At 46.1% G+C, this 25853-nt stretch overlaps 1 protein-coding gene across 2 annotated transcripts in view; it reads left to right on the forward strand.

Moving 5' to 3' along the window:
• The window catches only part of LOC114783676 (E3 ubiquitin-protein ligase PDZRN3-B-like), an 80570-nt gene that overhangs the window by 18873 nt on the left and 35844 nt on the right, over nucleotides 1-25853 (forward strand). The gene's annotated exons all lie outside the window — the stretch shown is intronic.

The raw sequence follows: 25853 nt of genomic DNA on the forward strand, positions 1-25853 counted from the left end.
TAATGTCGGCGTCTGAATGTTTGGGAGTCGCTGAAGATGGACTGAGAAAGGAATGTTGGCCACAGTGGTTAAATGCTAAATAACTGAATTACATTTGCAGTTACTACAATGCTTTGTCCATATCTAATCAAGAGTACTCACAGACCATAAAGTCCATTTTGGTCCATTTTTCAATCTTTAAAAATGGATTAAATATGTAGCTTTGATTTTATGAACCTATTCCTGATACACTTTGAGAGGATGTATGGAAAAACTGGTAAGTGGTGGTATAGATGTTACTGTAGTGGAGAATGGACCACTAGATCGGATTGGAACCAGCAATGAAGAAGTGGGTGTGGGCTGAAAAAAGCTAAAAAAAAAAGCTAAAAAAATTACATGGAAGTAAGAAGATCAGCAAGTTTAACCAAGCTGTAAACCAAGAAGTAGAATTTAATTGCATCTGTGACAACTGCATTTTCATTGGTCCACACAGTTGAAAGCTTTCGCTCCTACTTCATCCAGAACTTGTTTATCCGGTTTATGAAGTGGTGATGATTTACAATGAATCAACTCAAATGTACATTCAACATGGAGCTTGTCTGTCTCCGAACCATTTGTAATTGTAAAGAGGCATTTGAAGAACAGACGGGCCTTTCATTGAACCCGACTAATTAGAGGACACGCATCAGGGAGTCCATCGTTGTCTCCGAGATCCAGAAGTGGCTTTCATTTTTGTGTTTGTCTGACTGTGCCTCTGTCCAAGCACTTCAATTATGCTTCAGCATCAGTAGACTTTGTGTTTGGGTTGGCATGCAGAACAACACGCCTCCGGTTGTTTTTAGTGACTTGTTAGCTGCGGACCGGAATCTTCCCTAATGCACGAAATGGCAGGGATTTTAAAAGTGATTCTGTATCTGCGTTGGGATCTGGATTATACGGTAGCCCATCGTTATATGCATTCTATTATGTTATTGTATTGATTATGCAGTAGATATATATGCTTTTACAGTGTTCTCAATAAAGTGTGCAGGTTTGTGGTGCCGTTTGGACGTAGATTGTGACCCATTGTTGAACCTTCCAGAACTGTTGCAGGAACCACGCGTCCATTTATTTTTAACCCAGAATCGCACAAGCACTGCGATTAGTGGAGTTATGTCTGAAAGAGGCTGGAATCAGGAGCCAATAACTCAGACCACTGCGGGGGGAGGCATCACTCAGGAACGTTTCATTCTGTGGGCCATATATTTTCACAGGAAACGTCGGCGAGGGCCCACGACGTGTCTGGCAGTCGCACCGAGCAGCAACGCGCTTCTCCGCGGCGCGCTGGAAACGTTTTTCGCTGAGGTTTTGCAAAAGCCGTTTGTCACCGAATCACTGCCATACATCACAGGAGGAAAAGCGCCGTGGCCGGTTCCGAGAGGCCTGGAGTGGCGGCTGTTGCCATAGTGGCTGCGTGTTTAGCTAGCCTTGCTCAGCGCCACCTGTTGGTGGACGTTGACCGTGCTCTGCGGCTGACGTCCTCCACTCCAGACCTTCACGGGTCAGCAAGGTCAATCTATCTGGGAGACAAATGATTCAAGAGCTTCAAGGGAAGTGCATAGTTATAGCGGTATAACAGTGAAATGCATCCTGAACCACTCGGTTTTGGCTGTGCATACTTAAAAAAACATAAAATTATAAAGGTAAAGAAAATAGAACAAAACTGGAATAAGGCTAGTAAAAATTAAGCATTTACTTTACTTTACTTATCCAAAGCGACTTACAAGGAGACACCAGCTATTCTCATTTGGTTTCCATAGATTGTAAGTTCCAAAACTTTTCAAGAACATGCTCGGGAATTGTTAAGTGCTAGACAATTATTTTTTTTTTTGGTCAGTGTGTGTGCGTGTGTTACAGTTCGACTCGTTTGAAATACTTTTTAAACAAATGAGTTTTCAAATGTTTTTTAAAGGTGGTGGTAGCCTCGGCTAGTCGAATGGAGCAGGGCAAGCTCCAGGGCAAGTTCCACCAGCCAGGGACAACAAAGGAGAATAGATTCGATTGGGATCGGAGACCCCGTGAAGAGGGAATTTTAAGTCGCATTTCGTTTGCAGATCTGAGAGGGCGTGCATGAGTGTAGCTAACTAATAGCGTCTTGATATAAGAGTCTGCATTTCCATTACAGCCCTGTAGGCGAGCATCAAGGATTCAAACTCAATGCGAGCAGCTACCGGGAGCCAGTGGAGAGAGGTGAGAAGAGGCCTGAGCAAGCTAAAATGCAAGCAAATATATATGTTGAAGTAGAACATAAGAAACAGGCATCACTGGGTGGTGGCTCTGGATACAGCACTGACATGGTATGTAGCAGGATGTGAATGATAAGTAAAGTGAAAGTGAAGTGATTGTCATTGTGATACACTGCACTGTGTCCTCTGCTTTTGACCATCACCCTTGGTGAGCGGTGGGCAGCCATGACAGGCGCCCGGGAGCAGCGTGTGGGGACGGTGCTTTGCTCAGTGGCAACTTGGCGGCTCGGGAGTCGAACCGGCAACCTTCTGATTACGGGGCCGCTTCCTTAACCGCTGCCCCCTAAAATGGAATAAAATAAAATACAGTGCAGAGATTTCGACTTCACCGGCATTGTACATTGATTGTGCATTAACCAGTGTAGCAGATGACAGGGCCGTGATGAAATGAACAGACAAGGGTGAACATTCTGATGGTCGGGGTGTGAGGTGTGGTGATGGGTATTGACTTTATTGATGTATTGAAGCTCACGTCGTCAAGTGGCTTGCTTTAAAGGAGCTTTTTTTTTATGAAACCTCTGTTTTTGTTTTTTTTGTCTCTCCTGGACACGCTGTCTGTAATGAGTAATGAGGTATGACTCCAAAAGGAAAAAATGCAGCTTCGCGGTTCTTTAAAGCACCTCCTCAAAGTTGATGTGTCCGAGGGCAAAGTGTCGGAGCTAAATATTGAGGCTGGAGTTGGAAAAGCTGACAACGGCGAATTTCCACTGGCCTCTCAGGATGGCATCCCGCGTTCGCAGCGTGCATGTGTGTGTGCTCCAGAGACATCTGTAGCTCAGGCCAAGAACGGACTGTGGCGTAGATCATTGCTGGTTACGCATCGGACTCTTTCACATGACTTTTGTGTTAAACAGGCACAGCGGCCACGCACCGGGCAACAGGGGGAACGGGGGCATCGGGCCCTGGATGATTGAGTTGTGGGCGGTTGGATGTTTTGGGAGGGGGGCTGGGCAGCGAAGCGTCCACTGCGGTCGAGGGCTAATGGGTGAAACAGGCCGGACGTGAGCCGCATTAGTCCAGGCTGGGGGCTGAGCTGCTGTTTTATGATGCGATGTTGCTTCTGTAGCAGCTGACTGACCACATTTAGCCCCCCGGACATTTCTTCTGCTAACTTTCCCTTCAAATGTCTTTCTCTCCGTTTCTTACTTTATCCCTCTGTTTCTCACTCTCACTCAACTCCATAATAGAGTAAACTTGGCTGAGCTGAACAATGGTATAGAACATGAAGCACATAATATATGCTTCTCAAACAATTGTCACAAAAAACCTTCACTACATATTTTTATGTTAAATTAGAAGTCAATTAAATTCGTTTTAATAGAAATTAACTCAAAATTAATACGACGCTGAAAAAAGTGAGAAATAATGTAGTCGACCCCACATGTGTTAAGTCACTAGATACTGGATAATAGTCTGAAGTTGACCAGTTTCATTGCTTTACTTTCATTTACTACATTAATCATGTATGGGAAGAATTTTTGAACCATTTTATACATTTTAATGGGCAAAACATGACAATGGACTTTTATTATAAGTTCCTGCAGGGTGGATTTTCTAGATAAAGATGGTTATTTAATATACGTACAAATTTTTGGGGATAAAGTTACAAAAATGTTTCAATAAGTTGATCTGATATGACCTGTTGGACAAATTTTTGCTACCAATTTTGTCTCTTTGTGTCATTATGAACATGCCCTTTTATGTACGTGACAGTGATTCAAAAGAGCAAACTGTAAATTGTGCAAATTGTAAATTGTAATTAATGAATTAATTTCAGTAATCCACTGAAATTACGAAGATTTATTCTTCTGTATTTATTTATTGCAATAGGCTGCTCCATTTGGGTGGGTGTCTGGGTATTTCCTAGCATGTAGCTTAATAGTTAGTTTTATTGAGGGAGACCATATTTTGCAAGTAATCTGATCCGATGATTTTATTGCTATAGAATAGCTTCCTCCACGCACCTCATCTGAACAATAGCACACACAGATCCAGCCTCTGAACACATGACTCACTAACTCAGTTAGGGCCCTCCTCCTCTCAGCTGCTTTTTAAGATCTCCTCTAAAGATGCCACCCCCCCGCTGTTCATTCCAGAGACTTATCACTAATTGATTAACAAGCCGGCCTCGCAGCCACTGCCTCTGCCAGAACGGCCAGGGGCAGAGAAGGAATGAGAGCGAGGACGAGCGTGTGGGTGGGGGCAAGAAACGCAGAGTCATACGGAGTTCTCAAACATACCCGCGAACCTTTTGTCAAGGCCTTTTGTCTAATGATGCATTGCGCTTTCCAGCTTAATAATAATTTTAAAAAAAAGAACTTCCAATCCCCTGAACATATTAAACATGATCATTAATTTGCGCCTGTGGCTGCATTAAAATCATGTGCAGTTTATGTTCTTGTGTAGGTTCTGCACATGTCCATGATTAGTGAGCCGGTTCCATGACTTTGCTCGAAGACGTCCTCTTGGCTGTGGAATAGTTGCTGTGGAATGGTGGAGCTGAAAACTAGAAGCTCAGTCTGGTTCTCTGGTGTAAACAGTCCAACAGCGGAGTTAGCACAATATTTGGGGAAAGGAACTGCATTTTTCAGCTCAAAAAAAAAAAAATGCATGCGGTGTGATTTAATTTCGATGGTTTTCGTCATTATTGTTTTTGCTACAGAATGAAAAACCGCAGTGGACACACATCACGACGGCACAGTTTGTGTAGTGTCTGTGGTATCGAAAGTGTTTAAAATACATTTTTAAAGTATGAATAGCGCGAGTGTTCGGTACGGAATAGTCATGGACCGGCGTCTCGAGCCGCCTTCAGTCGCGTCACCGTCTGCCATCTTCAGAATGAGGAGGGTGATTAGCAAGTGTGAGATCGCGGGGTTGTCAACTCCTCCTGAAGGTTGCGCGCTTGCTCTGAAAAGACCTTTGTGTGGCGCAGAAAAGGAAAATGGACCAGGAAGCGAAGCGGTGCACACTCCTGCCCCTGTCTTAATATTGTGTAACCAACACAGACTTTCTTTTTATAAGACGTCCTTATCCATCCGTAATGGTAACATATTGATCTTTTCCAAATATGGAACATCACTATTCTCTATGTGACTCAAAGCCCCCAGTTGTGTAGTAATGATGTGGTTGGCTGAACGTATGTGCATCCTTATCACACAACTTGTCTGGACATTTATTTGGTGCATTTAAATGGCTTATTTGATACTTATTTGACTCGTTTTTTTTTTCTCTCTTTAGTCTGTAATCCTTTACCGGATCAACTCCAAATGAGATACTGCCCCAACTGTGGCTCTGAATATTTAACAAATTTTGACACAAGGGTCCGTGTTTAAACAGTGCAAATAACACAAGGGGTGTCAAGGCAAGACTTCACACTGGTGGATCCGTCTCGGTTCTTTTTCTTGTCTTCTTTTTCTTTTCTTCAGTATTTTTTTTTCAGTAGAAGAACAAGAGAACATACATATGATGCAAACACTCAGGACATCTTCTTCCTTGTAAGATGGTAAAGTCACACTGTGGTACGTGGGTGCAACAGGTATGTAAACTGATTTGGTGGCCATGACGCAATTTAACATAGAAGAACAATTTTTGCGCTGAGATATTGTTTCATTACTTTTGTTTGGCCTCACAGCCACAGTCTATCACTGGTCACAAGACATAGGGCCACCACTGCTCCAGTGTATACCGGGCATTATAGGCATATCAATATTGCCCTCCTCACATTCCATAACCGCTTAGTCCTTCTCAGGGTCCCGGCTCAGACGCACGGACAACGATGGACAATGCAGAGTTGCCTGTTCACCTGGTGTACGTGGGTGTTCACCCAGTGTACCTTTGGGTGGCAGGAAGAAACCAACACGGGTAAAGCATGCAAACTCACAAACACACACACACAAGGGCTGAGTATGGATTCAAACTCACAACTTTGGAGGTGTGAGGCCACGTTGCTACTGTGTGTCCCTGCATTAGACCTTTCTCCATTTGGAAAACCCCCAGTCTGTCCAATAACAGTCATGTATTAACCAATATGTGCATTTCTTCATTACTTCTTCCCCCATTTATGTAATATGTACACACATTTAAACTTCCCGAGCTGGCTGATATGTTGAAAAATGTGAAAAAGATGACTCCACATGTCCATGGTGCCACCCCACAGTGACTGTCCCCTGTCCAGATGATACTCTATACGTCCTCTGTGTGTTTTCAGACAAGGACTGTGCGTCCTTATCCGTTGGTCTGGACGGCTGCAGTAAGGCGGTACCTCCCGCTGCGAGCTGGCTCCGGTACAGCTGTCTCCATGAGGGTTATACCAAACACATCTGTGTGTCTCACATGACGGGCTTTCCATTTATTATGTGTTATTGTGAGGTGCTGCCAATGGAGGTCCTTGTTACTGTGATATTTGATATCGGTGTTTGATGTGCTTGGCTTTGGGAATAATGAGACGGAGTAGAAAGGATATGGAGAGGACTGTTACTCCCCAGCCTGTTTTGCACACCAAAGCAAATCCACCTCCATTTAAATAAGCTTGCTGGAGCCTTTCTTCCAGCTAAACTGAACTGATTATCCCCCCCTTTTGCCGTTGTTGTTTCGTTTAGCATCTTGCTGGAGAATGAAGTTGAGATCCGGGCGAACTTCCGGCGATCATGGGCTGTGTTTTCTCAGTGTTGGTTCTCCGTTGCTCTCAGCTGGATTTGCATTATGAAACAGGCTCGTGGGAACTGGTGCCATTGATCCTTAATTATAATAATTCGCTCAAAAAAAACTGCTTGGGCCAAAGAAAGATGAAGTGTGACGAAAAGTGTGAGCTGCCTGCCTGATGATGACCTTTGCTGTAACTCTTCATTAGTTCATGTCTGAAAGGGAAATGGTGGACAGAGACATGGTGGTAGCGGCCTAGTGGGTAACAGTCATGCCTACGAGCCAGAAGACCACAGTCACAGGTTCAAACCCCACTTACTAGCATTGTGATCCTGAGCAAGAGGCTTACATCTGAGTGTCTCCAGGGGGGGACTGTCCATGTAACTACTGATTGCAAGTCGCTCTGGAAAAGGGCGTCTGGTAAATAGCTTAAATGTATATAAATTTAAAGTAAAATGCATTTTTGTGTTATCTAGACAGGATTGGTGTGGAGAGGGGCGGCTGGCATCTGAAAAAGGGCCAAAGTTCAAGGAGAAATGTTGTCTGTTGGGAGACCTATGCCCAGGGTGTTATGTTATGTAGATAAAAAAATAAAAGAAAAAAACATTCATTTGTATCTGCTGCATTTGCATAAAGTAGCATATATTAACTACATATATATATTAATACATATATTAATACATATTTATCCTGTCTAGTGTAGAATTTTTATCTAGTATGACTGCTTTATCAGAAGTGCCTCATTGCACATAACATTATACATTTTTCCAAACTGTTGTTCAACCAGCACATCAGACCTTTTTTTAAATGGAAAACCATCTGCACTGGTGAGGCCTAATACAGGTCCAACCTTGCTAAATGAATGGTTCCTGATTGACAAGTCAAGATTATCCTCCTGACGCAACCCTCCCCATTTACCCAGGCTTAGGACACCAAGAAATACCCCAGTGACTGGCCTTAAAGGTTGTATTCTTGTAATATGAAATATAATTAAGGCAAAAAAAAAGCTTTTAACAAAAACAAAAAGCTGAAAATATTGTCGCAATTACTTGAAAAATGACAATAATTTGAATGCCTCTAAAATTGTAACCCTTAGAATCTTAATCAAATCGTGAGAAAAGTAAAGCCCCACTAGCCAGGGAGGAAGTACACACACCCGTCGCTAGCGAGGTCCAGCTCTTTCGGTGGACTGTTGATGTGCAGCCATGGAACAGGTTTTCACGATCGCAGCTGCTGGCCCACGCTCACGCACACACAGCTGGGCTGGAAACAGAGGCAGCAGTATAAAATCCTGCACTTTCTTGCAATAAAACTGTTCACCACGGCCCTCAAAATGTCAGGGGAAAAGAAATTCACTTATAAGACAGTCCTTATGTGCAATGACACCGACTGACTCTTCTGATCTCCTTTCTTCATCTTTATTGTTATCTCACCCTTATCTTTATTTGATTATTCTCATATTGAATCTTTGTTGGGATTCAATTGGGTTTCCAAAATGCTTTATATTTAATTTGGCTCGCTTTATCACCTCTCATCTCCAGTACTGATGCTTTTTACAGCTATTGTCAATGGTCATCGCTGCACCTGCCCATCCCCTGAATTATCGTCTTTTTTTTTTTTTTTTTTTAGGGCCCTCGTCCTAATTAGAGAAAGCCTCCTCCGCTGTGTGCTTTGACACAGCTGAGGGTCAGTCACACCATGTCCACCTTAATCAATATCAACTGCCTGCAAATTAGCAGCACATGCTGGCCACTTGTCACGGGGTGGACTGGCTCCCAGTGAAGGCCTGGTTCCACAGAGCTGGAAAAGAGCAGTTTTTTTTTTTTTTGGGTGGGAGATTTATGGCCCAACATGAAACGATCGCCTCTCGAGTTATTTCTGGACTCCGTGACTCACGTCTTGTAAAATGCAGCATGTTCTGCTGAATGTTGGTTTGAGGTCTTTTTATTTCCTTTATTTTTGTTGCGTTTTATTGCTGTGCATTTTTATTGGTATATTTTCCCACATTTTTAAATAAGTAATCATTTCTTTAGGAATAAAGTAAAAAAATGTATTATTTTAAGTAATTCTTTTTTTTTTATCCCTTTATTCATAGAGAAATTAAGATGCTGAAAAAAACATCATGACATCCTTTTTCACATGAGAACATGCTGCCTGATTACCGATGGAGGACCGGTTCACGTATAAAAATGGATTATAGCGGATAGTCATGTCCAGATAACATCACTGATAAGGTTCCCATTGCACTACTACAAAGAGCCGCGTAAATAGCTACCAATATAGGTCAAATAGAGGAAGTAACCACACCCAGACCCCAGATCAACAGAAATACTGCCACTTTTCAGTCCTTGTAGCCTATATCAATGTATATCTTTTAATCTGTTAAAACGGTGTTAAGAACCTACAACAATTCTTCCTAGTTTTATGACATCAATAGACTGTGATTTCAAATAACATTCTACCAAACCTTGTGTACACTGGTATGTACAAAGGTGTGTAGACTGTGACGCAGGCTATGCACTGACAACAGTTATTTTAATGTGTGCCGGGAAAAAGTGGTGGTGGAGCAGGAGAAGGTTGACCTGGTCATGGCTAGTGAAAAATAATTTTTTATTTTCGCAAATATTCTTTTTGGGTTCTGCATATATATATATATATATATATCTCACACACACACACACACACACACACACACACCACACATATAGGTATATGTATATGTATGTGTGTTTCTGTGTGTGTATATATATATATATATAGAGAGAGAGAGACCGTTGTTTCATGATTCTCATATTTTGCTTGGAATGACCGAAAATCATACAAATGTAAGGTGACACACAGTTTACCTACCTACCTATATGAATTAGCAAAACACAAGTGACTTGGAAACTAAGATCATTTCCAATTGCGGAAGTTTTTTTATCTTTGTTCCAGTACCGAATGATGTAGCACTACTTATCGTTTCAGGGTCGACAGCATTTCTGTTCTCCCAATTAGGGAACTCATAGTTACAGCTATGATTTAAGGGTGGCCAAAAATCTCCCCACTGCCCTCCCACCTACCCAGTTAATAAATCTTCTGCCTAGTTCAACCTCAGCACGAGGACTGAAGCGCACCGATGCTGGAACTCTCCAGCGCCCGGCTTCTAATTTCATTAACAGGCAAAAAAGTGCACGCGCTCTGGCACGCCACTCTGCAATTTTTGGACGGAAACACGACCTGCGAAATGAATTCTATTTTTTTTTTTTCCCCTGAGTCATGATTTACGTACGCTCTGACCGAACTGCACTGCGGCTGGGCCGTGTGTTCCAGGACAGAGTTATGGCCTGAGGTTTTCTTTGCTTCATGTCCAGCTGGAGTTGCGTTCATCTCCGTAAACAAAGTTAAGCTTGAAGAGGCGCTGTGGAGGATCTTTTTCTCGGAGATCTAAGAAAACCCTACCGTCCCTATACCTACTTTATGCCGCTTATATCATTCATTTTTCGTTCACCTGGGTGGTCACGGTGTTTGAACGAACTGTATCTGGCAGCATGTGGTAGAAAGGTTGTGTCTAAATTCACATGATAAGCACTTGGGTGCCAAAGAATTTTGGGCCGATATATTTTTGTGGGCTGGTGCGATCTCAGGTTTTGGTATGTTGCTGAGATCACCACTTAACTCTCCCTACCTTCTGTTAACATGTTCAATACTTTCTCCCTCGTCCACATGACAGTAGGCATCTGCCAGCTTTTATCTCCAGCTGAACTCGGGCAAGAAGTGTCCATTAACACCAAAAAATTACTATATAATTAAAGCAGCGTTTTGGTACAGATTTACAACACGTCCGTTCATTCAGAAGCACGTTGGGACATCTTGTCATAGGGGGGCTCCCATGTATTATGAATATATTTTTTAAAAATGAAAAATCATATTTCTCCACCCCACACAGGCAGGTTTGAAGTGTCTCTATGGAGCCACCATGGTTTGTTTTGCTCGTATTTACAGAATGGAGTTCCCTCTGCGAGACTCTGTGGGTGTCCTTCTTCCTTCCCTTTTCTTTTTGTTGTAAACTCGCTCTCTCTTACCGCAAGCTGCTGTCTCTCAGAGACTCTTGTCTCCCACCCACAGCAAATGTTGGACGGTGTAATTAGGGGATTGAGAAACGACTTGTCAGCAGTTGGACTGGACGCTGGAGGCCAGGCCACTGACGATGACCAGGCGTGCCGAGATGTTCCCCAGAGCAGCCAGCTGAAGCTTGTCCTGCCGCGACCGTGTGGTGACGTACGTAACAGCCAAGCCTGATTACTCACGTTCGGACCAAAGGAAATGAACGATGGAGCAACGTCCTGCTGTATATATTCGAGGGTTTCATCGTCTACCGGGATTTCATTTGGCACGGAATAGCAATCCACGGCGGCACATCCCTGTGTACTTCCGAATCAATCGGCGCCGCCTGGGAAACCAATAGCCTCGTAGAAGATGCGCTGACATGCAATGAAACCTCATCCAAGAAGAATGCCGGCGGCCAGATCTGGTCGGAGAGGCCTGGCGACTTCTCCTCGTTAGCGGAATTTATCGCCGGGCGACCGTGGGCGCTGGCACGCCATCTGCGCACGCGTCCCCGCGGCAGAAGAACATCTCAGCTCGCGGGAACATGGCGAAGCTCAGGGAGCCGCTCCAATCTGACGGGTTCAAGTGTCCCCGTTAGCTTGACACCGACGTGTAAAAGCCAGACGAGAGCATGCGGTGACCCCCAGCTCGCCCGGCCGCACATTTGGTTCCTTTGTTTGTTTACCGCATGCGTTCCTTACCAGTGGCGTGCCGCTCCAAGTCCAAACATCCTGTGTGTGTGAGACATGGGGTTTTAATTATGCCAAGGCCTTGTGTGTGTGTGTGTGTGTGTGTGTGTGTGCGCGAGAGCTGTTAAACGTCCACATTCATTCAGGCCGGCTGTACCTCAGGGCTCTCCGGGTCGGGAACAGGGGTGCTGTTGTGCTGCCGGAACGCAGCAGCGCGAGCCGCCCCCCCCGTGGGAGAAAAATGTGAGAAATGTTGAGGGGAAACAGCGAAGGGACGTTGTCCGGGGCGAGAGCCCGGATCCCACCGGCGTACCGATCAATCACGGGGAGGCAGGACGAGTGCGCCTGGATATGATCTTCCTTTGATCGGATCGCGGATATAAACCGCGTCCTGCACCCCCCCCCCCATCTAGTCAAGGACGGCCCGCGGTAAAAGCCACACCCGCCGAGGCTCAGGAGGTTCCCAGGGCTGGATAAAGGCCCGTTTAGCCTCACCTTCCTCGGAGCGCTTGGGGGATAAACCCTAGGATCGAGATTTGCAGTTAGCACCCCAAATCGGTGCCGTTTAAACCTCCAGAGACGCAATACGCATTACGGCGGCGTTCAGGAATCCCTCGCTCTGCCGAAGGCCATTACTCTTCGTAATGACCCACATTTCGCTTAAAGCCGCCGCCAGAATGAGAGAGAAAAGGAGCAGGGTCGGGCCAGAGCTGGCAGCTGCCGGAGACCTGCCGGCCCAGCCGGTCACATCTGGAGGCATGATGGCCGCACTCCGGTCACTGAGTGCACGTTTGCGTGCAAGTTTTTTTTTTTTTTGAGAGAGAGAGAGAGAGCGACGTTTGGACGGACACCGCCGGCCTTATTATCGGGCATTACGCAAGCAGACGGCGGCCTGCTGTATGCCTACGGGGGGGAGGGGTCGCGACCTCAGCATGACACGGCACCGAGCCCACCGACGTTCCCATCCACAGAGGAGCGGCGCCCTCACCTCGCCAATGGGGAGATTACACGAAACGAGGGTGCTGGTGTCTCCGTAGCATTAACGACCGTCCGCATTCGTTCATTGGTAACGGGGGGACCGCAGCGCAGAAGGACGTTTTCTGGCGTCCTTGTGGAGCAGGAGGACGAGCTTTTGCCATGCGATGTTTTGAGAGGTCCGGGACCCCTTCCCCTCCCCCCCTGGAGGGGCCGGGTTTCCTGCTCGGCCCCGGCGCTGTAATCAGATCCCTGGCCTGCTCAGGCCCTGTTTTTTTTGGCACCGCCCGTCCACAGACTCTGGCAGGAGAGCGTGGAGCACTTCTCTCCCCCCCCCCCAAACCTTGCCCCCCAATAGCGTCTTCATCTTCTCCTTCCACCACTTTTTTTTTTCTTCTTTCTTGTGCCTCTTCAGTCCGTTCGGGGGATATTTTTCATTAATTTCATTTTTTGGTTTCTGCATTTATCAGGTCATTCCAGCTGTGTTTGTGTGAGAGGATTATTTGGCACGATCAGAGCGGGGACAATGAGAGAGCGCTGACCGAGCTGCTCCAGGACACGACAGCCGTGAATTTTTCAGGCCATTTTTGGCAGTAATCTGAGACGGTGCTTCACCCAGCACATATTTTAATGACATTTAAATATCTCCAGATGCAGTTCAAAAAAACAAAATGGCAACGTGCGCGGGGCTTTTGCTGAGGAAGCCCCAGCTGACTGGCTGCAGAGCACAAACCATTAATAAACTATTTGGTCACTCGTAGTTATAACGCGTTGCCATCCACGTCAACCACATGGGATTAAGATAATGACATTTTTCGTCTCGGATTTTCAGCGTCTAGCCTCTGCCCAATAAGAGTAATAATTGGATGGCAGAATTACATTCCTGCAAGCTATGGCCTATTTATTTATTGGGGTGGGGGGTGGGGGGGTATTGTGACGGTGCGCACAACTGCAGCCTTTGTGATGTGACTGTTGGAGAAGAGTCAGAGGCAAAAATGCATGTTTGTTCTGGTTTTTTTTCTATATCTGCACGCCAAGTGGACTCTCTGTTTCCCAATAACAGAAATGATAAAGCTCAGCTCCGACTGGGAGAAAAACATCGACTCTTTCGTGTCTACAAGTCTGTGTACTTGTGTTGTGTGTTGCCCACATCGGCCATTTACTTATTAAGATTACGGGCTGTCGAGCCCTCTCAGAGACTACCTTTCACTGCACCACAGAGACACTAAACCGAGACGAAGCTGGGTTTAAACCCCCCCCCCTTAAATCTGGACTTCTCGCTCTTACCTACAGCAGAGCTGAAATGAACTCCATATGACTATTGGCCAGCCTTACCGAAACGAGAAATTAGCCGGCACTCAGCTTTCCAGTCTCTCTACGCATGCAATGTTTTCCATTGTTTTGCAAGTGTGACGTTTGCCATCGGGGAGCTGGTTGGAGGGGTCGGGCATCACGGGGTTTGCTTTACTTGGAGGGGGGGGGGGGGGGGGGGGGGGGGGGGGGGGGGGGGGGAGTCACTTTAGTCACATGGCTCCACCTCAGGGAGGAACGTTGCACTAAAAAAAAAATCAAATTGTTTCCTCTGTCATTACACAGATTTACTTCCGACCCCCCGACGCCCCTCTCTGATTCTGAGGACACAGTAATGCCCACCACAGACTGTGCGATCAAATTACAAATCACACCGTGTGACGTGGATCTTATAAACAGAAGGTGTGTCGATTTTACGATGATGACACCTATTTGTCACCATCAAGCATACACTGAACAAAGATTGATGAAGCGCTGATGTGTAGAGGACAATGTGAAGGAAAGGCAGTGAGCATCTGCTTCCACATATTATACAAGGATTTCTTATTTATTGCTGTCCTACATACTGGACTTCCTTCATTTTACCGCACTGCTATCTGGGTATTTGTGGCCCTCGTAACCACGTTGCATTTTTATTAGCAAGTCAGTAGACACAGAACACACATTAGACCATGACAATGGTGACCTTTCAACTTCTCCCACATTAAGACATAGGACCGATGTGCCGGAGCCATGACAAAATATAGTCGACCGTGGCAAATATGCCATCGTTTTTTTGTCGCGATTGACATGTTTCGCAGCGAACAGCAGCAGCTGTCATTTTGGTGACATGCCTTTGCGTCCACATTGTCCCCCCCCTGCCGGCACCCCCTCTGTGTGTCACTGAGTCCCTGCCAGTGTATTCTAACTCTGGAAAATGGTGGCATGCTGACAGTACATACTTAATGGGAATAAGCCATGGTCAATTACAGACCTGATAAAGTAACCTGGTCAGAGCATGAAAAATGAGCCCAAGCTTACAGATAAAAATTCTTGGATGAATAGACCAGAATATCTTGTAAAACCAGCAATCGGAGGCTCACTTTACATTGGTGTGTATGTGTGTATTTTTATTTTATTTTATTTTTTTACAAATGATGCTTGATAACTGGGTCATGTGACGTTACAGTGAGGTGTACATAGGGATAAACAATGCAGCAGAATAATAAATCGTGTTGTGCTGAACTGTGGGGTACAGTTATGGACACTGTGTGTTTGAGAGAGAGAGAGAGAGAGAGAGAGAGAGAGGTCAGCCATACGACTGGGCTCATTCTGTCTAAATTTAAACCAGTGGACAGACAGACAGCCGTAGCCCCTCTGCAGCCCCTGCTTCAGACTGCAAAACATACGAAGGAATCGCACCGTTCAACAAGACCAGGATGAGAACAAGATGGCCCTGTGGTAGACCAGTGCCGTTTCAATCATGGTTTCAGTCCCATTATTAATCTGCAGACCTGCAGCAATCTGACCAAAATCACGGACCAAAAAACTTCACACGAAAAAGTTCTGTTGTAGAGTCAGAAATCAAATGTGGTTCATCTATCAATAGGCAAACGCGATTTTCAGATAATTCACATTAATTATCTTTCTTTCAAAATTAATTAAGAAACTTTCTCTTTAGTGTAATTATTAGTGTAAATAGTGGCTCCATATTTGTGTGAGGTGGCATGAATCGGTGACTCTAAATAGTTTGTAGGTGTGAGAGAAGGTGCCACGACCCTGATCTAGGCTCATTTTGCATTATTCATCTTCATTTACATTTACAATTAGTGAATTGCCCGCTGTTTAGTTTAGCTTACGTCTCACTAGGGATGACCGTAAACTTCAAACAACATCAAACACAATGCAGAAGCTGGCCAGTGAAGCTTTTAAAAAACTATCTTTTCAGGTGGTGCTGCATACGTTGCGTCCATATTCCATATCTGTAAATTACAGATGATGGCCTGTGCCCAAACCTGGTGGGGTCCATTTGTTGCCATAAATATAGTTTAGCAATATTCAGGTCAATTTGACTTTGTGCGGATTTCTTTTTTCTTTGCACAGAAATTTCAGAGAGAATCTAGTCATTAAAAAATGTTTTGCCTTGGAGTAAATATAAAGTCCTGGCAATTGTTTAGTGCAAATGTATAAGAACCCTGGGCTATAGGGCTAATTACTAGAGGTGTGGATCTTCATGTTGAACGTTGTTCAGCCATGAGGCTGGGCTGATCCTGTCTATGTTTAAATGCGCGTTGTTCGACGTGTTTGTCCTGACGCAAATAAAATCCAATGCATCCAGAAATTAGGATTTTTCTATCCGTTGTGATTAATCATTCCATTAGATATGGGAGTAATGAAGAAAGAAAGTGAAGTGATTGTCATTGGTATGCACAGCACACGGTGCACGCAGTGAAATGTGTCCTCTGCATTTAATCCATCGCCCTTGGTGAGCAGTGGGCGGCCATGACATGCTAAAATGCTCAGTGGCATTTTAGCGGATCAGGATTCGAACCGGCAACCTTCTGATTTCGGGGCCGCTTCCTCAACCGCTAGGCTAACGTGCTAACGTGCTAATATGCTAGGTAATGTTCTTGAGATCTGTTTGATGAAACAGGAAACTGTTATTATGCCTAAAAGATTCTCTCTCTCTCTCTCCCTCTCCGCAGGTAAGATTTCACTCACCATTGAGCCCATGATCTGCTGTAAGTGCCCCTGAGAGGCAGGAGCTCCGGGCCCCTCCCAGCGTAAGCCCGGGATATGATATCCCACCTGAATAGCGCTTGTTTTGACAGGGACGTGAGCCGGCGGCCCGTTCGGCGATGGCGCGGGGCGCGGCGGGCCGAGCGAAGCCCTTGTTCTCTCAGCGCCCCACCGCATTGTAATCCTCTTGTCAGTCAAACAATTGCGGCCGATTGCCGGCGCAGGGCGATGCTATCTCGTCAGCGCTACGCCGGCGTGACAAAAGCGAGGAGGCTTCCGTCCGCCGTGTTCAGTTATTCAGCGATTTATTTTCTTCCTGCGGTGTTGGCTCGGCGATAATGGAGACTTAACCCGCGTTGGCTGGATCCTTTGCATAATCCCCGGCAGAGAGTAACTTCCCGAGCGCGCGTAATTACCGCGGGAGCCGCAGCGGCGCGGCAAGACAGGCGGGGGGAATACTTTAATCCGGCTAAGAGCCGCGCGAGGGCCGCGGACGGGCAGCTCCTTCGCGTTCGTGGAGGGGGCTTAGCGGCATGTTTTCTTTCAGGGATGAAGAGGCGGCGGTTTTGTTTCGAGGGCGAACGCGGGAGCTTAGGTGGGCAGAGGCCCGCTGATCCCGCTCTGTACCCAAACACCGAGGCACCTTTTTCAAACGGGGACTGGCGCGCTGGTGCAGCACAGAGGAGGGTTGATGGCGGCCCACCACGTGTTGCATTCAAGCGTTATTAAATATACCTCCAATACGATACCGTATGGATCTTGTCAGTTTTAATATAAAACCTCTACTAGAAATGTCAATTAAATCCCACACATCACAAAGCAGTTTTGGGTACAGCATTGGCATTTTATGGACATTTTAAAACAAGCTGCTTGAGTTTTGCGCGATGGAAATGTGCTGCAACTGTGCCGCAGTCAGCCAGCACGGGCGCAACAGCTGCGGCGGTACGGGGAGACACGCTGTGACCGCGTTGATCCCCACATGCCACCTCTTTAGAAACACCAGGCCTGCCCTTTGACAACTTTATCGGGCTGCTGTCCAGATAGTTATCGCCATTAGCACATCGGTGGCGTTGAAGTAGACGTCCCGCGGTCAGAAACCAGTGACTGGAGCGATTGGAGATGGCGGACGCAGGCCGTCCAGAACACAGCTGGGTTGTAATATACCGTGCATATACCGTGTGAAGCTAAAGCGTAGGAGTTTCTAATAAATGGGTGATGGGTGGAGGGTCACCCTTGGCTAGGAAGGCGGAGGAGTTGGGAGGGCTACATAACAAATCAAGCACGACCCCCCCCCCCCCTCCTTTTGACAAGAGGAGGACCGGAGGCTGACAGCTCTCAGACCCCCCCTCCCATTCATTCACGCTCTTATCACCAACCCGGCCCCGCCCACCTCCGCTTCTGCTCCATTCAGTCGCGCCTTGACGTCAGTGGGGCTTTTCCCCCTGTGATTAATATTCGCTCGGCAAGAGGAGCCGACCACAACTGTTCGACCGAGAGGAGGAGTATTTTTAGACGCCGGTGTTAATGAAAGGCCAGGACAGCGTTTATCGGGGTACTTTTCTTTTTTTTTTTTCTGGAAAACACGGGCCGCTAACGTGGAACGTGGAACGCGTCACTCGCACTTTGTCAAGTGAAGACGTCCCCAGAACCGCTGCTTCGGGGACGTCATCGCGGACCCACCCTTTTATTTTCCCAGTTTATATAAACCCCTCCTGTCATATTCGTTTAACTAAATGTTCTGAAAATGAATTCTTTTTGCCAAGGCTGATGCAGAACCATCCTTGTCAAGCGACCGGAATTTAAGCGGGGCTGGGTGTGCTGGCTGACAAGGTAAAAATAAAGAGCCCGGGGGCGGCCCGTCCTGCTCGCCAACTGCGCTGCCTTTTCCTTTTTTTTTATAAACACTGGGAGCGTGTGCTTGTTTGTTCTGCTGGAAAAGGATGTATTTAACTGGGCCGCTGGCTCCGGTGCGCCCGGTCGCCCGAGAGAACCTTGCGCTGGGGTGCGCCTTTGTGGCACCGCTGGAGTTTACGACGAGCTATCCTAAATAGAAACCTGCATGGGCAACTGGAGAGAACGATCAAAATGGTGGCCAAAAGAGAGTCAATGTTTATCGTAGGCCTCGGAACTAGAAGGGGAAAGTACACCCGCTCTCACCACTTTGGCACACGTGTCATCGAAACGTTTGCATTGTGAGAGAAAAGGGGGCCGGTCGCGGCCGCAGCGTGGAAATGAGTGAGTGGGAGTCAGGAGTGTGTCGCTCCCTCGGCTGTATCCAGTCTGCACACACACACACACACACTACGTCTTTAATGCCTTCTACAGACAGCACAATTCCGGGGGTCTTATAAGATCATTGCAAATCCGACTGAGTCTAGTGAACTTTGTTACAACGTGGGCAGATGCCAGTTGTTCTTTTTTTATGTGTGCAGAGAAAAATTCTCAGAGCACACAAATTCCAATAATTCCATTATTTTTTTAATTTGTTACATGGACAGTCCCCCCCGGAGACACTCAGGGTTAAGTGTCTTGCTCAGGGACACAGTGGTAGTAAAGTGGGGTTTCATAGGCAAGTGTGTTCATTGCATCACCATCAAAGGCATGTCTGGCTTCTGTTTTGGATTGAGAATGTAACGTCTCAAACGCCTTGATTAAAAATGCACTTCATTAGTACTTCATAAATGTGATGATGGTGCTTTGCAGATCTTATGCGAGGACTGTTGGTACTCTAATTTTTGTTGGTGCTGACAATGAAGTATCTTTGACAATTGTGGGGGAATTGAGCGGCGAGCCAATAAACACCTCCATAAATGGCTTGGAATTCCACCAAGCTTCATGTCAGTGGGGCTTTACGTTAGGTCAGGTCAGCTACAACCACCCATATATCCATATTTCCTGATAGAATTAACAGTCCCATGGGAGGATGGAGGGATTGAGACCTCAGAACAAAAGACCACTAAAAACCAGGACTTGATCCAGCAATGTAAGGTGAAAGGGTGGCAATCCTGGCTTTTCCCAGTTGAGGATGGAGGTAGGGGCTTTCCTGCACAGTCGGTGGGGAGGGTCCTTACAGTGCTGGGAATGGAAAGGAAGCAGAGGCAGTCGGCTGCTCGCAGGCTGGATGAGGCAGCAGAGAAAGCCCCGTGCTGGTTATGGAACATTAGGGGTGAATTAAGCTGGAAGCTAGGATAAGATGGGCAGTGACTGGCCCATCACTGCCGACCCGCCGACTGGAGGGCGTTGTGGTTCAGGTTGGACGCCCAAGTTGCCATCATCTGAAGGTATCAGCTGAAGCTTTCAAAAAGTAAAGTGAAGCGATTGTCTCATGTGATACACAACACACAGTGCACACAGTGAAATTTGTCCTCTGCATTTATCCCATCACCCTGAGTGAGCAGTGGGCAGCCATGACAGGCGCCTGGGGAGCAGTGTGTGGGGACGGTGCTTTGCTCAGTGGCACCTCAGTGGTACCTTGGCAGATCGGGATTCGAACCAGCAACCTTCTGATTACGGGGCCGCTTCCTTAACCGCTAGGCCACCACTGCCCCAGGAGATGATACCATCAGTGGGCAACCAACTTGAACCACAGGAGTATGCAGCAGTGTAATGGTATCACAACAACCTGCCCTTTTAACAGGGGTGCCTACACCTTTAATGTCCACTGTATGTCATGTTACGTTGGGTCTATTAACTGTAAGTGTAATGATATTCAAAGATATATACATAATATATAATCTCTAGAATTTCTAAATGGTTTACTTATCAATTTATTGTTATTAGCGTTGTTGTGCTGTATTGCACAGTTCAGAGCCACATGGAGACAGATCCTCAGAAATTCAATAATGCAATTTTATTGATTACTTTCCCAGCCCCACTTAACAGGAGCATGTGGAGAAGTGTGAGGGAGGGTATAGCGGCAGTGGCCGCTCCCCAGGCCATGAGTGGAGTGAAGGAGTAGCCGTAGAGGAGGAGGCAGACAAGACAAGAGCCTGTGTTATCAGCGGCGAACGGGAGAAATGATGTGCCGGGCGGAGCCGATAGTCCGGATAATTAGCCTCCCCCAGACAGGACCATCTGCTTCCCTGATAGCCAGAAACGAAAACAGAACGAGCCTCTCCTCCACCTCCCCTCCACATCTCGCTTTTCCTGTCTAGTCGAGGGGAAGACAACACAAAGAGAGAGGAGCGGTCCGTAGCCCGGACCTGTAGATGACTGGGTTACCACAGTTATACTGTTGGCTCAACCAGGGCATTTGTCTTTCACTTGATCTCACAGAGCCTGTTGTGCCATTAATATTTCAAATTGCCCAATCGAAAAGAGATCTTTGTATTCATAATAAAAATGATTATTAGAAGCGTAAGACTAAAAATGTCGACGTCTGCTGTAGACGGCTTGTGACCAAACACGCAGATAGATATTCAAAGTTCCAAGTGAATGCGGCCGTAACTGAAGGTGTGAAATGCATGTGGCTTTACCGAACGCTCCCCGTGCGTAAGACCTTATGTAGCACTGCAACTTTATTTTTTTCATTCTGCTGTGACAATGAAGATTTATAAAAATCGTGGTGAGAGACTTGTAATTGACCTTCTGCATGCTTGGTGTTTGTCGCTAGGATTTCTCTTTGGGGGTTTTTTTGTTGTTGTTGTTGTTGCGTCACATCACTGGATGGAGATGCTGTCATTTTGCAATTTAGTTTTTTTACTGAAATTGTGTTTTTTAATCAATAATGAAATTAAGACTACCTTTTAAAGCATCAGTCACATTGTGTGATTTGTGATGCACAAAATTATCATCTTTTTTTTTTATCTAATATAATTTTGTTCCTCTTCATGATCAGTTCTACTTTCTATTATAATATTGTTATTACTGCTTCTAATTCTTTCACTGCCCTTTCCTCTCTCCCTGTGAGGCTTTAGTCGGCTCCGTCCACGTGCTCCCATTGAAGTCAGAGCTTCATTTGGCTTTGATGGTAAAGGGGTGAAGTCTCGGTCGGCCTTGCCCCTGTGTTTCTGCCAAGTGGCCTTTTCAGAGGGGGGGGGGGGGGGGGGCAGAGCTCCTCAGTCCTCTCGAGTCAGACTAATGCATTCACAACCTGTTTGCTCTCTCTCCCCGCCGCTCTGCTGCTGTCTGTGGGTGACCTTATAAAAGATCTGGAGCCCTTCCAGAAGAGTGAGTTCAATTAGATTACAGACACCTCCTTTTCTGCTTTCCTCACCTCGACCTGTCGGAGCTGGTGTTACACACCATCTGGAATTTAATTTAATTAAACCTGAGAGAGCTATTGGGGGGCATTAGGATTGTCTGGTCCCAACCACTCTTATCATTCGGGAGCGAGAGTCTTACTGTGTCTCCGGTGGGTCTCCTCCAGGTCCTGCATGGAAATGCCTTTATTTCAGCTTCACTGGTTTGACTTCAAAGGCAGCTGTGGGGTTCTGGGGTAACACACACACACACACACCCTCTCATTATCGAGAGTTTTTTCCGCTAATCTTTAGGGGCACACCTGATGACCCTCGGCTCTAGGAGCGGTGTGCTAATCTGGGTCGTGAAAGACCCCAGCTTTAATCCCCACACTGAGGTCTGCTCCGCTCCGCTGCTGCGGCGACCTGATCCTGGATCAGCAGACGAGCCGGGCATTTGTTAAACAGAGCCCATCTGAGACTCCGAGGTCAGAGGGTGTCAAAGCAGAGGGCAGGAGGAAAGTTATGTGGCCTGGGTGATAACGTACATTCTAATGGCTTTAAAGGGGCTGAGAAACTGGCACCAGCATCTTATCTGACAGTTGACAGCGGCTCTCCAAATAACCCCCTCCTGTGTCTGATGACCCTTTGACCTTTATTAGTAATTCTAAATACTTAATTTATAGGGTGGTAGTAGCCTAGTGGGTAACACTCTCACCTATGAACCAGAAGACCCAGGTTCAAACCCTACTTACATTTACATTTACATTTACAGCATTTATCAGACGCCCTTATCCAGAGCGACTTACAATCAGTAGTTACAGGGACAGTCTCCCTGGAGCAACTTAGGGTTAAGTGTCTTGCTCAGGGACACAATGGTAGTAAGTAGGATTCGAACCCGGGTCTTCTGGTTCATAGGCAAGTGTGTTACCCACTAGGCTACTACCACCCTACTTACTACCATTGTGTCCCAGAGCAAGACACTTAACCCTGAGTGTCTCCAGGGGGGGACTGTCCCTGCAACTCCTGATTGTAAGTCGCTCTGGATAAGGGCGTCTTATAAATGCTCTAAATGTAAATGTAATATGAAAGAAACATTAATAAATAATAGTAATATGTATCAGATTGTTATGATATATTATAATGAATATATCACAGTTAAGCCTTTCTTTTCTGGTTGTTGCGACAACAAGAACTTGTTGGTGTGGTAATGGAAAGGGCAGGAGAGGAAAAAGTTTTGAAAGAAAGTGAAAGTGTCATTGTCACAGCACACGGTGCACACAGCGAAATGTGGCCTCTGTATTAGGGATTTGAGCATGCTACCCTTTGATTATGAGTCCACTTCCGTACCCACCAAGCCACCACTGCTTGTTTCATAGATCTAAACTCGTTAGACTTTCCCATTTGAATCAACATCTTGTCACTTGTCCGCAGAATGACTTCCTGGTCTGAACCCATGTATCTGAACTCAGCTTATAGACCTGCGTCTGGAGTACTCCTGTACTCCCAGTCCTGTTCCCAATCTCTGTTCTTGTGGCACTTTGTATGTCTCCTTTTAAGTCCCATGCTTGAACATTAGTCATTAGTGGATCAAAGCATCTACTAAATGATCATAATGTAATTTATTCCCAAAATCACAGCTCTGTGGCATGATGCACAGTAGCATGAAGAAATGTTTTTTTCTAAGTTTGGTTAATAGCATCGTAGACCCTGACAAAACATGACTAGTACATGGACGGTGTAAAGGTAACAAATGGGAGAAAAAGATGTATAAAGGAGGCATATCCATGCAGAAACACCGGTGAACGTACTTAAGGTATGTGAGACCAAAGAAGATTCTGATCAGTCAGCATGGCCTCCATCATGTCTGTGGTTTGTCAGTGTTTTCAGACAGGCCGGTCACGCCCAGAGGTAGAAATCAGTTCGCAGCAGCAACGTCAGCGCTACGTTTCTTAATTTAAGCCTTTGATGTTTGCGCGTATCAACCTTGAACCCGGTCTGTCAGACTGCGCGACTGTTTACCCACTTGAGGCGACTCCACCAGATCAATGAAATGGCTAACATGAGAGCGCTACTGTCTGCAGAAGCTGCCATTTCCGGTTAACCAGTAACTTCGGCATGGCTGCTTAATTCACTGTAGCCAGTATTGAGCTCCATGCCAGCCCAACACTGTTTCAGCCTCAACGAACCCGACCTTCTTCTCCCCGCCATCAGTATACGCCTGCAGTCTCAGCGTTATCCGCAACACGTATTTATATATTACGTCTGTGTCAGGTTTTTGCCACGTTTGCAGACGTCTATTGTAGTTATGAATGTAGTTATGAATGGTGCTGATTGCCTGCAGAAGCAGACTGGTCTGTTGGGGCTGGGCCGGGGATTGAAAGAGAGGGTGAGAGAGAGGGGGAAAAAATGCTTATCGTTGTGTCAGAGTGGTTTGGAATCGCATGCTACCGAGGCGGGCGCTAAACAGAGCGTGTTATTTTAAAGCGCAGCCATGTGGAACCGGGGCATTCTGGACAGGCCAAACACACTAGCTTGTGAATAATAATTATAAAAAAACAAGGATTCGTTTTTTTTTTCTTTTTCTGGACTGAGGAGGTCTCACATTTACATTTACTTGTTTAAAGTGAAGTGATTGTCATTGTGATGCACTGCAGCACAGCACACGGTGACACAGTGAAATGTGTCCTCTGCATTTAACCATCACCCTTGACAGGCGCCCGGGGAGCAGTGTGTGGGGACGTGTGGGGTTCTTTGATCAGTGGCACCTCAGTGTCACTTTGGTGGATCGGGATTCGAACCGGCAACCTCCTGATTACGGGGCCGCTTCCTTAACCGCTAGGCCACTGTGGACACGAAATATGCAATTTACATATTATAGCACTGCTATGTAAAACCTCTACTCCTACCAAGGTATTTTGATTAAATTTGATCTTATTTTAAATGTTTTTCCAGGCATAATGTCCCCACTTTTAGTAAGCGTGGTGCTCGCCAAGGTGCACAGTGAAAACACACACAAACGCTGAGCATCTGAGCATAATTTTCAACAGGCCTCGGGTGCAGCTGACAACTCGTCCAAAAATGCAGGACAGCGTGTGCCAGAGAGAGAGAGAGAACAGCCTCAAGTCCATTCCTTGCACAAACAAACACTCTTGCACACCCAGGTACACAAATGCATACACACCTCCTGCAGTTGGTCTCGTCAGACGCCGCAAATGACCAGATATGTCACTCCTTCTCTCTGTTTCACTCTCGCGTTCTACTTATTGATTAGAGTGTAATCTAATTAATGAAGTGTAATTTAATGCAGTACTCCAAAAACAAGCCGTTTACTTTTCTCGCGTTCGCTCTGGACTCATTGCAGTCCCAGCAGCGTCCAGTGGGGACAGCCGGCCAGACATGTAAAGCCGGTCTGGAAAATATTCATAGCTCTTTTCCATTTTGTCATGTTACGGTTTGCTTGAAAGTTTATTGAAAATGAAACATAAATACATAAGTATTTGCAGCCTTTTCTCAATACTTTGTAGAAGCACTTTTGGCAGCGCCACACATTGGCACACTTATTTTTGGACAGTTTCTCCCATTCTTCTTCTCGGAATCTCTCAAGCTTCATCAGGTTGGATGGGGAGCATTGGATCTCTCAGATGTTCCGTCAAGTTCACGTCTGTGCTCTTGCTGGGGCGCTTGAGGACATTTGGAGAGTTGTCCCAAAGCCACTCCCTAGTTATCTTGACTGTGTGCTTAGGGTAGTGGTCCTGTTGAAGATGAACCAGTCTGACGTCCAGAGCTGGTTATCATCAAAGATATGTCTGTACATTGCTGTACATTCATCTTTCCTTCTACCCTCACCGACATGTGTGCAGGCCTTTGGTAGGCAGGAGGAAACTGGAGAACCTAGAGGAAACCCATGCCAACAGCCCTGGCAAAGGCTGTGAAGGACACAGAAGGACACTTTGTCATTATGGAGTAGAATTTAATTGAATCCA

Source organism: Denticeps clupeoides, unplaced genomic scaffold, assembly GCF_900700375.1.
Source record: "Denticeps clupeoides unplaced genomic scaffold, fDenClu1.1, whole genome shotgun sequence".
In the NCBI taxonomy this organism is placed as follows: Eukaryota; Metazoa; Chordata; class Actinopteri; order Clupeiformes; family Denticipitidae; genus Denticeps; species Denticeps clupeoides.